Here is a 14,553-nt window from a genome sequence, read left to right as displayed (position 1 = left end):
ATCCGTTCTCTGCCTGAAAAAAGCGATACACACAGTGACTCAGTCAGTCACATACCATATCTGTGTGCACTGCTCAGGCTCAGGCCAGTGTGCTGCATCATCTATATATATTATATATCTGTCTGACTGCTCAGCTCACACAGCTTATAATTGTGGGGGAGACTGGGGAGCACTACTGCAGTGCCAGTTATAGGTTATAGCAGGAGCCAGGAGTACATAATATTATATTAAAATTAAACAGTGCACACTTTTGCTGCAGGAGTGCCACTGCCAGTGTGACTAGTGACCAGTGACCTGACCACCAGTATATAATATTAGTAGTATACTATCTCTTTATCAACCAGTCTATATTAGCAGCAGACACAGTACAGTGCGGTAGTTCACGGCTGTGGCTACCTCTGTGTCGGCACTCGGCAGCCCGTCCATAATTGTATATACCACCTAACCGTGGTTTTTTTTTCCTTTCTTTATACATACATACTAGTTACGAGTATACTATCTCTTTATCAACCAGTCTATATATTAGCAGCAGACACAGTACAGTGCGGTAGTTCACGGCTGTGGCTACCTCTGTGTCGGCACTCGGCAGCCCGTCCATAATTGTATATACCACCTAACCGTGGTTTTTTTTTCTTTCTTTATACATACATACTAGTTACGAGTATACTATCTCTTTATCAACCAGTCTATATATTAGCAGCAGACACAGTACAGTGCGGTAGTTCACGGCTGTGGCTACCTCTGTGTCGGCACTCGGCAGCCCGTCCATAATTGTATATACCACCTAACCGTGGTTTTTTTTTCTTTCTTTATACATACATACTAGTTACGAGTATACTATCTCTTTATCAACCAGTCTATATATTAGCAGCAGACACAGTACAGTGCGGTAGTTCACGGCTGTGGCTACCTCTGTGTCGGCACTCGGCAGCCCGTCCATAATTGTATATACCACCTAACCGTGGTTTTTTTTTCTTTCTTTATACATACATACTAGTTACGAGTATACTATCTCTTTATCAACCAGTCTATATATTAGCAGCAGACACAGTACAGTGCGGTAGTTCACGGCTGTGGCTACCTCTGTGTCGGCACTCGGCAGCCCGTCCATAATTGTATATACCACCTAACCGTGGTTTTTTTTTCTTTCTTTATACATACATACTAGTTACGAGTATACTATCTCTTTATCAACCAGTCTATATATTAGCAGCAGACACAGTACAGTGCGGTAGTTCACGGCTGTGGCTACCTCTGTGTCGGCACTCGGCAGCCCGTCCATAATTGTATATACCACCTAACCGTGGTTTTTTTTTCTTTCTTTATACATACATACTAGTTACGAGTATACTATCTCTTTATCAACCAGTCTATATATTAGCAGCAGACACAGTACAGTGCGGTAGTTCACGGCTGTGGCTACCTCTGTGTCGGCACTCGGCAGCCCGTCCATAATTGTATATACCACCTAACCGTGGTTTTTTTTTCTTTCTTTATACATACATACTAGTTACGAGTATACTATCTCTTTATCAACCAGTCTATATATTAGCAGCAGACACAGTACAGTGCGGTAGTTCACGGCTGTGGCTACCTCTGTGTCGGCACTCGGCAGCCCGTCCATAATTGTATATACCACCTAACCGTGTTTTTTTTTTCTTTCTTTATACATACATACTAGTTACGAGTATACTATCTCTTTATCAACCAGTCTATATATTAGCAGCAGACACAGTACAGTGCGGTAGTTCACGGCTGTGGCTACCTCTGTGTCGGCACTCGGCAGCCCGTCCATAATTGTATATACCACCTAACCGTGGTTTTTTTTTCTTTCTTTATACATACATACTAGTTACGAGTATACTATCTCTTTATCAACCAGTCTATATATTAGCAGCAGACACAGTACAGTGCGGTAGTTCACGGCTGTGGCTACCTCTGTGTCGGCACTCGGCAGCCCGTCCATAATTGTATATACCACCTAACCGTGGTTTTTTTTTCTTTCTTTATACATACATACTAGTTACGAGTATACTATCTCTTTATCAACCAGTCTATATATTAGCAGCAGACACAGTACAGTGCGGTAGTTCACGGCTGTGGCTACCTCTGTGTCGGCACTCGGCAGCCCGTCCATAATTGTATATACCACCTAACCGTGGTTTTTTTTTCTTTCTTTATACATACATACTAGTTACGAGTATACTATCTCTTTATCAACCAGTCTATATATTAGCAGCAGACACAGTACAGTGCGGTAGTTCACGGCTGTGGCTACCTCTGTGTCGGCACTCGGCAGCCCGTCCATAATTGTATATACCACCTAACCGTGGTTTTTTTTTCTTTCTTTATACATACATACTAGTTACGAGTATACTATCTCTTTATCAACCAGTCTATATATTAGCAGCAGACACAGTACAGTGCGGTAGTTCACGGCTGTGGCTACCTCTGTGTCGGCACTCGGCAGCCCGTCCATAATTGTATATACCACCTAACCGTGGTTTTTTTTTCTTTCTTTATACATACATACTAGTTACGAGTATACTATCTCTTTATCAACCAGTCTATATATTAGCAGCAGACACAGTACAGTGCGGTAGTTCACGGCTGTGGCTACCTCTGTGTCGGCACTCGGCAGCCCGTCCATAATTGTATACTAGTATCCAATCCATCCATCTCCATTGTTTACCTGAGGTGCCTTTTAGTTGTGCCTATTAAAATATGGAGAACAAAAATGTTGAGGTTCCAAAATTAGGGAAAGATCAAGATCCACTTCCACCTCGTGCTGAAGCTGCTGCCACTAGTCATGGCCGAGACGATGAAATGCCAGCAACGTCGTCTGCCAAGGCCGATGCCCAATGGCATAGTACAGAGCATGTCAAAACCAAAACACCAAATATCAGTAAAAAAAGGACTCCAAAACCTAAAATAAAATTGTCGGAGGAGAAGCGTAAACTTGCCAATATGCCATTTACCACACGGAGTGGCAAGGAACGGCTGAGGCCCTGGCCTATGTTCATGGCTAGTGGTTCAGCTTCACATGAGGATGGAAGCACTCAGCCTCTCGCTAGAAAACTGAAAAGACTCAAGCTGGCAAAAGCACCGCAAAGAACTGTGCGTTCTTTGAAATCCCAAATCCACAAGGAGAGTCCAATTGTGTCGGTTGCGATGCCTGACCTTCCCAACACTGGACGTGAAGAGCATGCGCCTTCCACCATTTGCACGCCCCCTGCAAGTGCTGGAAGGAGCACCCGCAGTCCAGTTCCTGATAGTCAGATTGAAGATGTCAGTGTTGAAGTACACCAGGATGAGGAGGATATGGGTGTTGCTGGCGCTGGGGAGGAAATTGACCAGGAGGATTCTGATGGTGAGGTGGTTTGTTTAAGTCAGGCACCCGGGGAGACACCTGTTGTCCGTGGGAGGAATATGGCCGTTGACATGCCAGGTGAAAATACCAAAAAAATCAGCTCTTCGGTGTGGAGGTATTTCACCAGAAATGCGGACAACAGGTGTCAAGCCGTGTGTTCCCTTTGTCAAGCTGTAATAAGTAGGGGTAAGGACGTTAACCACCTCGGAACATCCTCCCTTATACGTCACCTGCAGCGCATTCATAATAAGTCAGTGACAAGTTCAAAAACTTTGGGTGACAGCGGAAGCAGTCCACTGACCAGTAAATCCCTTCCTCTTGTAACCAAGCTCACGCAAACCACCCCACCAACTCCCTCAGTGTCAATTTCCTCCTTCCCCAGGAATGCCAATAGTCCTGCAGGCCATGTCACTGGCAATTCTGACGAGTCCTCTCCTGCCTGGGATTCCTCCGATGCATCCTTGCGTGTAACGCCTACTGCTGCTGGCGCTGCTGTTGTTGCCGCTGGGAGTCGATGGTCATCCCAGAGGGGAAGTCGTAAGCCCACTTGTACTACTTCCAGTAAGCAATTGACTGTTCAACAGTCCTTTGCGAGGAAGATGAAATATCACAGCAGTCATCCTACTGCAAAGCGGATAACTGAGTCCTTGACAACTATGTTGGTGTTAGACGTGCGTCCGGTATCCGCCGTTAGTTCACAGGGAACTAGACAATTTATTGAGGCAGTGTGCCCCCGTTACCAAATACCATCTAGGTTCCACTTCTCTAGGCAGGCGATACCGAGAATGTACACGGACGTCAGAAAAAGACTCACCAGTGTCCTAAAAAATGCAGTTGTACCCAATGTCCACTTAACCACGGACATGTGGACAAGTGGAGCAGGGCAGGGTCAGGACTATATGACTGTGACAGCCCACTGGGTAGATGTATGGACTCCCGCCGCAAGAACAGCAGCGGCGGCACCAGTAGCAGCATCTCGCAAACGCCAACTCTTTCCTAGGCAGGCTACGCTTTGTATCACCGCTTTCCAGAATACGCACACAGCTGAAAACCTCTTACGGCAACTGAGGAAGATCATCGCGGAATGGCTTACCCCAATTGGACTCTCCTGTGGATTTGTGGCATCGGACAACGCCAGCAATATTGTGTGTGCATTAAATATGGGCAAATTCCAGCACGTCCCATGTTTTGCACATACCTTGAATTTGGTGGTGCAGAATTTTTTAAAAAACGACAGGGGCGTGCAAGAGATGCTGTCGGTGGCCAGAAAAATTGCGGGACACTTTCGGCGTACAGGCACCACGTACAGAAGACTGGAGCACCACCAAAAACTACTGAACCTGCCCTGCCATCATCTGAAGCAAGAAGTGGTAACGAGGTGGAATTCAACCCTCTATATGCTTCAGAGGTTGGAGGAGCAGCAAAAGGCCATTCAAGCCTATACAATTGAGCACGATATAGTAGGTGGAATGCACCTGTCTCAAGTGCAGTGGAGAATGATTTCAACGTTGTGCAAGGTTCTGATGCCCTTTGAACTTGCCACACGTGAAGTCAGTTCAGACACTGCCAGCCTGAGTCAGGTCATTCCCCTCATCAGGCTTTTGCAGAAGAAGCTGGAGGCATTGAAGAAGGAGCTAAAAGGGAGCGATTCCGCTAGGCATGTGGGACTTGTGGATGCAGCCCTTAATTCGCTTAACAAGGATTCACGGGTGGTCAATCTGTTGAAATCAGAGCACTACATTTTGGCCACCGTGCTCGATCCTAGATTTAAAGCCTACCTTGGATCTCTCTTTCCGGCAGACACAGGTCTGCTGGGGTTGAAAGACCTGCTGGTGACAAAATTGTCAAGTCAAGCGGAACGCGACCTGTCAACATCTCCTCCTTCACATTCTCCCGCAACTGGGGGTGCGAGGAAAAGGCTCAGAATTCCGAGCCCACCCGCTGGCGGTGATGCAGGGCAGTCTGGAGCGACTGCTGATGCTGACATCTGGTCCGGACTGAAGGACCTGACAACGATTACGGACATGTCGTCTACTGTCACTGCATATGATTCTCTCAACATTGATAGAATGGTGGAGGATTATATGAGTGACCGCATCCAAGTAGGCACGTCACACAGTCCGTACTTATACTGGCAGGAAAAAGAGGCAATTTGGAGGCCCTTGCACAAACTGGCTTTATTCTACCTAAGTTGCCCTCCCACAAGTGTGTACTCCGAAAGAGTGTTTAGTGCCGCCGCTCACCTTGTCAGCAATCGGCGTACGAGGTTACATCCAGAAAATGTGGAGAAGATGATGTTCATTAAAATGAATTATAATCAATTCCTCCGCGGAGACATTGACCAGCAGCAATTGCCTCCACAAAGTACACAGGGAGCTGAGATGGTGGATTCCAGTGGGGACGAATTGATAATCTGTGAGGAGGGGGATGTACACGGTGATATATCGGAGGGTGAAGATGAGGTGGACATCTTGCCTCTGTAGAGCCAGTTTGTGCAAGGAGAGATTAATTGCTTCTTTTTTGGGGGGGGGTCCAAACCAACCCGTCATATCAGTCACAGTCGTGTGGCAGACCCTGTCACTGAAATGATGGGTTGGTTAAAGTGTGCATGTCCTGTTTTGTTTATACAACATAAGGGTGGGTGGGAGGGCCCAAGGACAATTCCATCTTGCACCTCTTTTTTCTTTTCTTTTTCTTTGCATCATGTGCTGATTGGGGAGGGTTTTTTGGAAGGGACATCCTGCGTGACACTGCAGTGCCACTCCTAGATGGGCCCGGTGTTTGTGTCGGCCACTAGGGTCGCTAATCTTACTCACACAGTCAGCTACCTCATTGCGCCTCTTTTTTTCTTTGCGTAATGTGCTGTTTGGGGAGGGTTTTTTGGAAGGGACATCCTGCGTGACACTGCAGTGCCACTCCTAGATGGGCCCGGTGTTTGTGTCGGCCACTAGGGTCGCTAATCTTACTCACACAGTCAGCTACCTCATTGCGCCTCTTTTTTTCTTTGCGTCATGTGCTGTTTGGGGAGGGTTTTTTGGAAGGGACATCCTGCGTGACACTGCAGTGCCACTCATAGATGGGCCCGGTGTTTGTGTCGGCCACTAGGGTCGCTAATCTTACTCACACAGTCAGCTACCTCATTGCGCCTCTTTTTTTCTTTGCGTCATGTGCTGTTTGGGGAGGGTTTTTTGGAAGGGACATCCTGCGTGACACTGCAGTGCCACTCCTAGATGGGCCCGGTGTTTGTGTCGGCCACTAGGGTCGCTAATCTTACTCACACAGCTACCTCATTGCGCCTCTTTTTTTCTTTGCGTCATGTGCTGTTTGGGGAGGGTTTTTTGGAAGGGACATCCTGCGTGACACTGCAGTGCCACTCCTAGATGGGCCCGGTGTTTGTGTCGGCCACTAGGGTCGCTAATCTTACTCACACAGTCAGCTACCTCATTGCGCCTCTTTTTTTCTTTGCGTCATGTGCTGTTTGGGGAGGGTTTTTTGGAAGGGCCATCCTGCGTGACACTGCAGTGCCACTCCTAGATGGGCCCGGTGTTTGTGTCGGCCACTAGGGTCGCTAATCTTACTCACACAGCTACCTCATTGCGCCTCTTTTTTTCTTTGCGTCATGTGCTGTTTGGGGAGGGTTTTTTGGAAGGGCCATCCTGCGTGACACTGCAGTGCCACTCCTAGATGGGCCCGGTGTTTGTGTCGGCCACTAGGGTCGCTAATCTTACTCACACAGCTACCTCATTGCGCCTCTTTTTTTCTTTGCGTCATGTGCTGTTTGGGGAGGGTTTTTTGGAAGGGACATCCTGCGTGACACTGCAGTGCCACTCCTAGATGGGCCCGGTGTTTGTGTCGGCCACTAGGGTCGCTTATCTTACTCACACAGCGACCTCGGTGCAAATTTTAGGACTAAAAATAATATTGTGAGGTGTGAGGTATTCAGAATAGACTGAAAATGAGTGTAAATTATGGTTTTTGAGGTTAATAATACTTTGGGATCAAAATGACCCCCAAATTCTATGATTTAAGCTGTTTTTTAGTGTTTTTGGAAAAAAACACCCGAATCCAAAACACACCCGAATCCGACAAAAAAAATTCGGTGAGGTTTTGCCAAAACGCGTTCGAACCCAAAACACGGCCGCGGAACCGAACCCAAAACCAAAACACAAAACCCGAAAAATTTCAGGCGCTCATCTCTAGTATTTACAGTACATGTGTTTTCTTTATCCACAACTTACTTTGCTGCACCTCCTGGCTCTGGCTCCCTGGTTCCGGCAAGGCTCTTCACTGCAGGGGGTGAGTGCTGACGTCTCCAGTGCACACACTGCTGCCCTGTCAGTGACTCTCCCTCCTCCCTCCCGGCCTCCCCCTTCTCCCAGCATGCAGTCACAGACAGTGGACATTGACAACACAGAGCCAGCAGGAAACTGATAGCTGCACCAGCAGCGCGGTGCCGAGTTGAAGGGTGATGAGATCACCCTTCTCACTCACTGGCGCCGTGTCCTGTGTGCAGACTACCTTCTTTGTCAGGGCCCACGGCGCAGCGGCAGGCAGCGTGTAATGAGTCAGGCTGACTCATTACATTGCTGCCGGCTGTGGGCCCCTTCATAGCGCTGGGCCTATGTGCATTGCACTGGCTGCCCTGGCGCAAGTTCCGCCGCTGGTGGTGTGGCAGGGGGCCCTTTTGGGAAGGGGGGCCCGGGGGTACGTATCCCCGGGACCCCCCCCTTAATCCGGCTCTGAGTACAGCCATTGTGGAGATTACTACTATCCAATAGCCAACAGAATTACCAGAACTAAGAACTGCTGAGTTCTGGTAGCACATTATCCAAACACCGTCCAGAATCCAAAATAGCGCCTGCGGTGTCCAGACAGCACTCCAGACAGAGACACTAACCCAGAAAAGTAGGATGATGGTGTGAGTGGACTATGCAGCTGAGTATAAGTGGTACTTTTCAGACTGTCAGCCTTCTGTGAGAGGAGGGGAGTCCCGTCCAGGTATCTCTAATATGCCACTGGTGGGTGATGTAGTGGGAGCGGAGCTCCATTCCCCAGTAAGGAATGGCCTGGAGCCAGGTGTGCGGGGCTCAATGAGGTCAGCTGTGGCAGCTAGGCGATACACTGGGCTCTGGCAGGGGACAGAGGAAGGGTATTTGGGACAGCGGAGCTCTGAGATCAGGCATTTGCTATAAAAGCCTGGGAAGGCCGCACCCCCTCTCTCTTACCTTTTAAATAATAATTACAATGGTAAAGATTCAAATTTTTCCTAAACTTATTTATCTCTTTTTCATTCCCAGGGTCGGTGTCCGGGTCTCTATATATAGCAGTGGTACCCAAACTTTCTTGAATCATGGCGCCCTAGAGTATCAGCACTTTTTTCACGGCACCCATAGGATAAAAAAAAAATTTATTGATAAATTTGGGGAAAAATATGAAAATAAGTAAATTGTGTCAAGCTGTCATCCTTAGGTTCAGTAATGTGGTGATGTACAGTTTTGCTTCTGATTGTCCACGTTTTATTGGCAGCCACCAGCACTGGTTTTGTCTCTCAATTTACCCATAACGTAATTTGATTTGGTCCTGGACCACCAACCTGAGGCACCCCCTGCAAGAGCCATGCGGCACCCCAGGGTGCCTAGGCACAGTTTGGGAACCACTGATATAGGATTCTTTGCCCTCTAGTGGTGACTTAATACATTGCTATGGTATACCTTACTTGGAGCTAACAATTTGATACAAAGCTGGGGTGTGATATGTTATGTTGTAGACAGTTCTCATGTAGACATGCATTGGGTTGACATAGGAATGCTGACATGGTCAAAATGTTAACATGCAGCATGTCTATAGGCCGAGCATCTCAACAGTTACCATGTTGCCATTTATCATGTCTACACACGGATGACATGTCAAAATGATAGAATGTAGACTTAACATCCCAGGTGGCACCGTCTCCAGCATCTTCTTTTGGGTCGCAGTGGCCATGTGACCGTCAGTTCCAGCAAAGTCATCTTATGTGTCAGTGTTTCGATAAATATACCTGCTCTATCACTTAACCCTAACCCTACCCCTACTCTCCCTCTATTGCCTATCCCTAACCCCTCCCCCCCCAAAGCCTAGCATTACACTCTTCCCCTACCCCGCAGCCTAACCTGGTGGCACCTATCCCTAACCACCTGCATTCTGAGAAAGTTGACATTTCAGATGTCGACACTGTGAACATGTCAACATCCACAGGATGTCAATATGGTGCCTTACAAAATGTTTAACCATGTCGGCATTCTAGTATCTAGTGACATTATGAAAGTCAACATGGTAACTGTCGACTATGTAACTGGATACGGAATAATGTGTCACTATAAATGATCAATATACTCTGTAGCATTCTAGCAATTAGAGGTTATTTCTGTTTGAAGTCCTAACATTAACATATTATTCTCACTTATTTATAGTCTCTTTAACTAAAAAGCTAAAAAGTATCATTTGCTCGCTATCATCTGTCACTATGCTCTGTAAGATTGTATTCTCATATCGACTCTGGGTCTAGTGCAAAATTAAATGCAAGTTGCCTGTAACAGGCAGGGATGTGCGGTGAGGTAAATAGCTCAGGAGGCACTGGCTAGTACCAGAGCCTGATTTACACACAAAATACACAGGTGCAGCAGTATACACTGCTGGAAAATTGATGAGCTTTGATCAGAGATGTGCGGAAAAGATAGACACTGCCTCACCTGCCATAGACTTTTGACTCCAGAGTTTTCACTATAAAAATGATTAGAATAATACAAAGATATTTCTAATATATTCATTGTATTTTTTATATACTTTATATAGTCAAAACTCAGGCGTATTCTGGAGTATGACAGGAAAGGTTCTGCCTCACCTCACCGCAGGTCACTGGTTACAGCTCCCGTATTGTGTGCATGGAAATAAATACATATATTCGCCTGAGTGCAGGGATGCACACATTTCTGTATTAGATCTGTATCTTGTGCTTGATTTCATAGCCATCACCGCTATCATTGTGTATTTACCCCCATCCTACACAGTGGCGGATTTAGCGGGGGGCGATTAGGGCGAACGCCCCCCCTACACATACCGGCACCGGGATAGAGGCCGGGTCCCGTCGCGGTGTTGGGAACGGGGTGGAGAGCGGTGCAGCGTGGCGGGGGAAGGAGAGAGAGAGAGAGCGTCCTGATGCGCGTACAGGGAGGAGGGGGCGTGGTCAGAACAGAGGCCGGCGGGGACAGGCTACAGTGATTGTATACACTGCTGCCTCTGCCGTCCGTTCTGACCACCCCCCCTCCTCCCTGTACGCGCATCAGGACGCTCTCTCTCTCCCCTTCCCCCGCCGCGCTGCACCGCTCTCCACCCCGTTCCCAAAACCGCGGCGGGACTCGGCCTCCATCCCGACTCCTCATGCTGCTGCGGACAAAATATGAGTAGGTGTCAGTGTATGCCATGTCTCCTCCCCTCCAAGCTAAAGAGTGTGAGTGTGTGTGTGTGTGTCATCCACACCCCCTTCTCCTCCTAGCTTGCTAGCTAAAGTGTGTGTGCCATGTCTCCCCTCCTAACTAAAGCATCTGTGTTCCATGTCTCCCCCCTCCCCTCCTAGCTAAAGTGTCTGTGTGCCATTTCTCCCCCCTCTTCTCCTAACTAAAGTGTATGATATGTCCCCCCTCCTAGCTAAAGTGTGTGTGTGCCACGTCTCCCCCCTGTGTTTTATTTCCTCGCTGCCCCAGTGTAAGTTAATATGGGGGTAGGATTCCCCTTGCCCCCAGTGCCTGCATTATTTTGGCTCATTCAGTGTACTGTAATGTGAATTTCGGCTCATTCAGTGTGCTATAATGTGAATGTCGGCTCATTCGGTGTGCTATAATGTGAATTTCGGCTCATTCAGTGTGCTACAGTGTGAATGTCGGCTCATTCGGTGTGCTATAATGTGAATTTCGGCTCATTCAGTGTGCTACAATGTGAATTTCAGCTCATACAGTGTGCTACAATGTGAATTTCGGCTCATTCAGTGTGCTATAATGTGAATTTTGGCTCATACAGTGTGCTATAATGTGAATTTTGGCTCATACAGTGTGCTATAATGTGAATTTCGGCTCATTCAGTGTGCTATAATGTGAATTTTGGCTCATTCAGTGTGCTACAATGTGAATTTCAGCTCATTCAGTGTGCTACAATGTGAATTTCAGCTCATACAGTGTGCTATAATGTGAATTTCAGCTCATACAGTGTGCTATAATGTGAATTTCGGCTCATACAGTGTGCTATAATGTGAATTTCGGCTCATTCAGTGTGCTATAATGTGAATTTCGGCTCATTCAGTGTGCTACAATGTGAATTTCAGCTCATTCAGTGTGCTACAATGTGAATTTCAGCTCATACAGTGTGCTATAATGTGAGTTTCAGCTCATACAGTGTGCTATAATGTGAATTTCGGCTCATACAGTGTGCTATAATGTGAATTTCGGCTCATTCAGTGTGCTACAATGTGAATTTCGGCTCATTCAGTGTGCTATAATGTGAATTTCGGCTCATACAGTGTGCTATAATGTGAATTTCGGCTCATTCAGTGTGCTATAATGTGAATTTCGGCTCATTCTGTGTGCTATAGAAACATAGAATTTGTCGGCAGATAAGAACCACTTGGCCCATCTAGTCTGCCCCTTTTTTTTTTTACATTATTTTTATCTCTAACCTTATTTGATCCTTATTTCTTTGTAAGGAGATCCTTATGTCTATCCCATGCATGTTTAAATTGCGCTACTGTCTTAGCCTCTACCACCCCTGATGGAAGGAATGGCGATTCGCCAGTCTGTATCACCAGTGCGCAGGGTTCTCTCCACTAACTGGCAACATTTTATTAGTAATGGCAACAATAGGAAATTTTAGAAGCGAACGGAAAGGGCATTACTAAGTGGGAGGGGCTATGATTAGGGGGAGGAGTCATCATTCTTAAACCGCCCCCCCCCCTAAAAGTTAAGTCTAGATCCGCCACTGATCCTACACTAGTCGCAGAACAATCCATCTGAAAACAGGCGTATGTATATGTCAGTGCCGTAACTAGGCATTTTAGCGCTGTGTGCAAGAAACGGCATTGGCGCCCCCCCCCCCATGCAAGATAGGGGCAGTGTGCGCAAAAAATATATAGGGGCGTGGCTTCATAGGGAAGGGGCGTGACCACAAAATAATACCAATCCATACTACGGTGCACAGTAGTCTCCATTATTCAAATTACGCTGCACAGTAGCACCACTACACCAGGTAGAGCCCCTTTTACACATTACAGCAGACAGTCCCCCTTTTTACACATAACGTCAGCCAGTCCCCCTTTTTACACACTGCGGCAGGCACAGTCCCCCTTTTTACACATAACGGCAGACAAGATAGAGAGAGAGAGAGAGAGAGAGAGAGAGATACCATCTCTCCCGCTGGCAGTCAGGCTCCTCGTGCTGGCAGCTCCGGAGGCAGGGGAGAAGGAGAAGGAGGGAGCTGGACTGGAGCCGCAGCAGCGCTATGTCATTGGTAATAAGCGCCGCTGCAGCTGTCCCCTCTCCTTCCGTATTTACTGCCCGGCGCTGCTGTGGATGCTGGGATGAAGAAACCGCATCCCAGTATCCACAGCAGCGCCGGGTAGCCAATACGCAAGGAGAGGGGACAGCTGCAGCGGCGCTTACTACCAATGACATAGCGCTGCTGCGGCTCCAGTCACCCCTCCCTCCTCCTCCTTCTCCGCTGCCTCCGGCGCTGCTCTCTCCTCCACAGCGCGGCGCACACAGCAGAGGCGGCATGTAATGAGTCAATTTGACTCATTACATGCCGCTGGCCGTTGCGCCCTCGGGGCAACTGCGCTGTGTGCCAGGCACACCTGGCACACAGGTAGTTACGGCCCTGGTATATGTATGCACAACTCTGTACAGTCCACAATCCCATCCACAAGCTGTCACTGAGAATTGACTATATGAGAAGGCCCCAAAACAACCCAGATAAGCCCCATCAGTTGTATGTTGAGATACGTACAGCTTGCGTATAACTTTGCATCACCTGTAGTTGTGCACGCTTGGTTGCAGAGCACGGGCAGAGAGAAAACATGCAAGAAGTGCTCCACATGTGACCTTACATTCAACTCTGTGCCAGTCCCTCTCTAGCTAGATGTACTCAGCTCCTCATACAGATTCTAGGCGGGATGTCCTAAAGTGAAAATTTAGTAAAAACCTAGTTTTCAGGGGTTTTAACACATTTTCGTATATGTATTTATATCCGTCTGCGGGTCTCCGGCACGCAGGGTATTGCCAGCTTTTGCTGGCGTTACCTTGTAGATGCCTATGGGACTTCTTCCGCATTGCGAGGTGGAGAGGGTTCCCTCGTGGAACCCTCCCAGCATCCCCTGCGGCCGCCGCTGGTCTGCGCATGCGGACTCCCGGGGACCAATACCCAGAAGTCCAGGGATAGAGACGCATCACAAGGGACAGCTCTGATAGCAAGAGCTTTCCTTCGCAACACTAATCGCGTATGCGATTAGTCTCGGCGCGATGTGTGGTGGGATGTACTGCAATAGGTTTGTACATCCCACCCTCTGTCCCTATAGGTAGTACATCTATACACAGTCATTCACATTCACACACATATGCAACGCTTTGAGTTCATCGTATTTTTGGTTTTGCATTGTAAATGATTGCTGTTTAAAAAAAACGGTACCTCAGAGGCTATTACATTTAGGCCCTAGTGTGCCTTATGGATTAATCATTCGTGAATGTTGTTGAAAAATACATGAACATGAAATGACACAGACACAGGTTACCTAAAACAGTGGGTGAGAAATAGATGCAGGAAGAACGCTCCTTCACAGACTGCAACAGCTGCTGACGAAAACCTGTGTAAAGATAAAGAGAACGGATGCATTTTACTATAGGATACTAGTGACTTACTATAGCCCAGGGGTGAAGCTAGGCTTCCTTTCACCCAGACAAAGACTTGTTTGGTTCAATTTAAATTAAATATATTATTTCCTAATAATAGTAAAAAATAACCAGATTCAATACTAAAGATGAGTCACATGACCATGATGTACTCTTAGTATATTGTGAGGTGTCAGTTTAATCCATATAAAGATTGCTGCCATATGACAGGTTGCTGTACAAAATGCTGCACAATGTTTATATGGACACGAGCTTGAC

At 47.3% G+C, this 14,553-nt stretch overlaps 1 protein-coding gene across 1 annotated transcript in view; it reads right to left on the bottom strand.

The window, feature by feature from the left end:
• TMEM72 (transmembrane protein 72) overlaps positions 1 to 14,243 on the bottom strand; it is a 64,999-nt gene extending 50,756 nt beyond the window's left edge. The window contains exon 1 of the mRNA XM_063963410.1: positions 14,178 to 14,243. The gene's annotated coding sequence lies outside the window, so the exon portion shown is untranslated. The remainder of the gene's footprint in view (positions 1 to 14,177) is intronic.
• Between the last annotated feature and the right edge of the window lie 310 nt (positions 14,244 to 14,553).

This window comes from Pseudophryne corroboree, chromosome 3, assembly GCF_028390025.1.
Source record: "Pseudophryne corroboree isolate aPseCor3 chromosome 3, aPseCor3.hap2, whole genome shotgun sequence".
Lineage (NCBI taxonomy): Eukaryota > Metazoa > Chordata > Amphibia > Anura > Myobatrachidae > Pseudophryne > Pseudophryne corroboree.
This window is presented reverse-complemented; position numbering and strand designations above follow the sequence as displayed.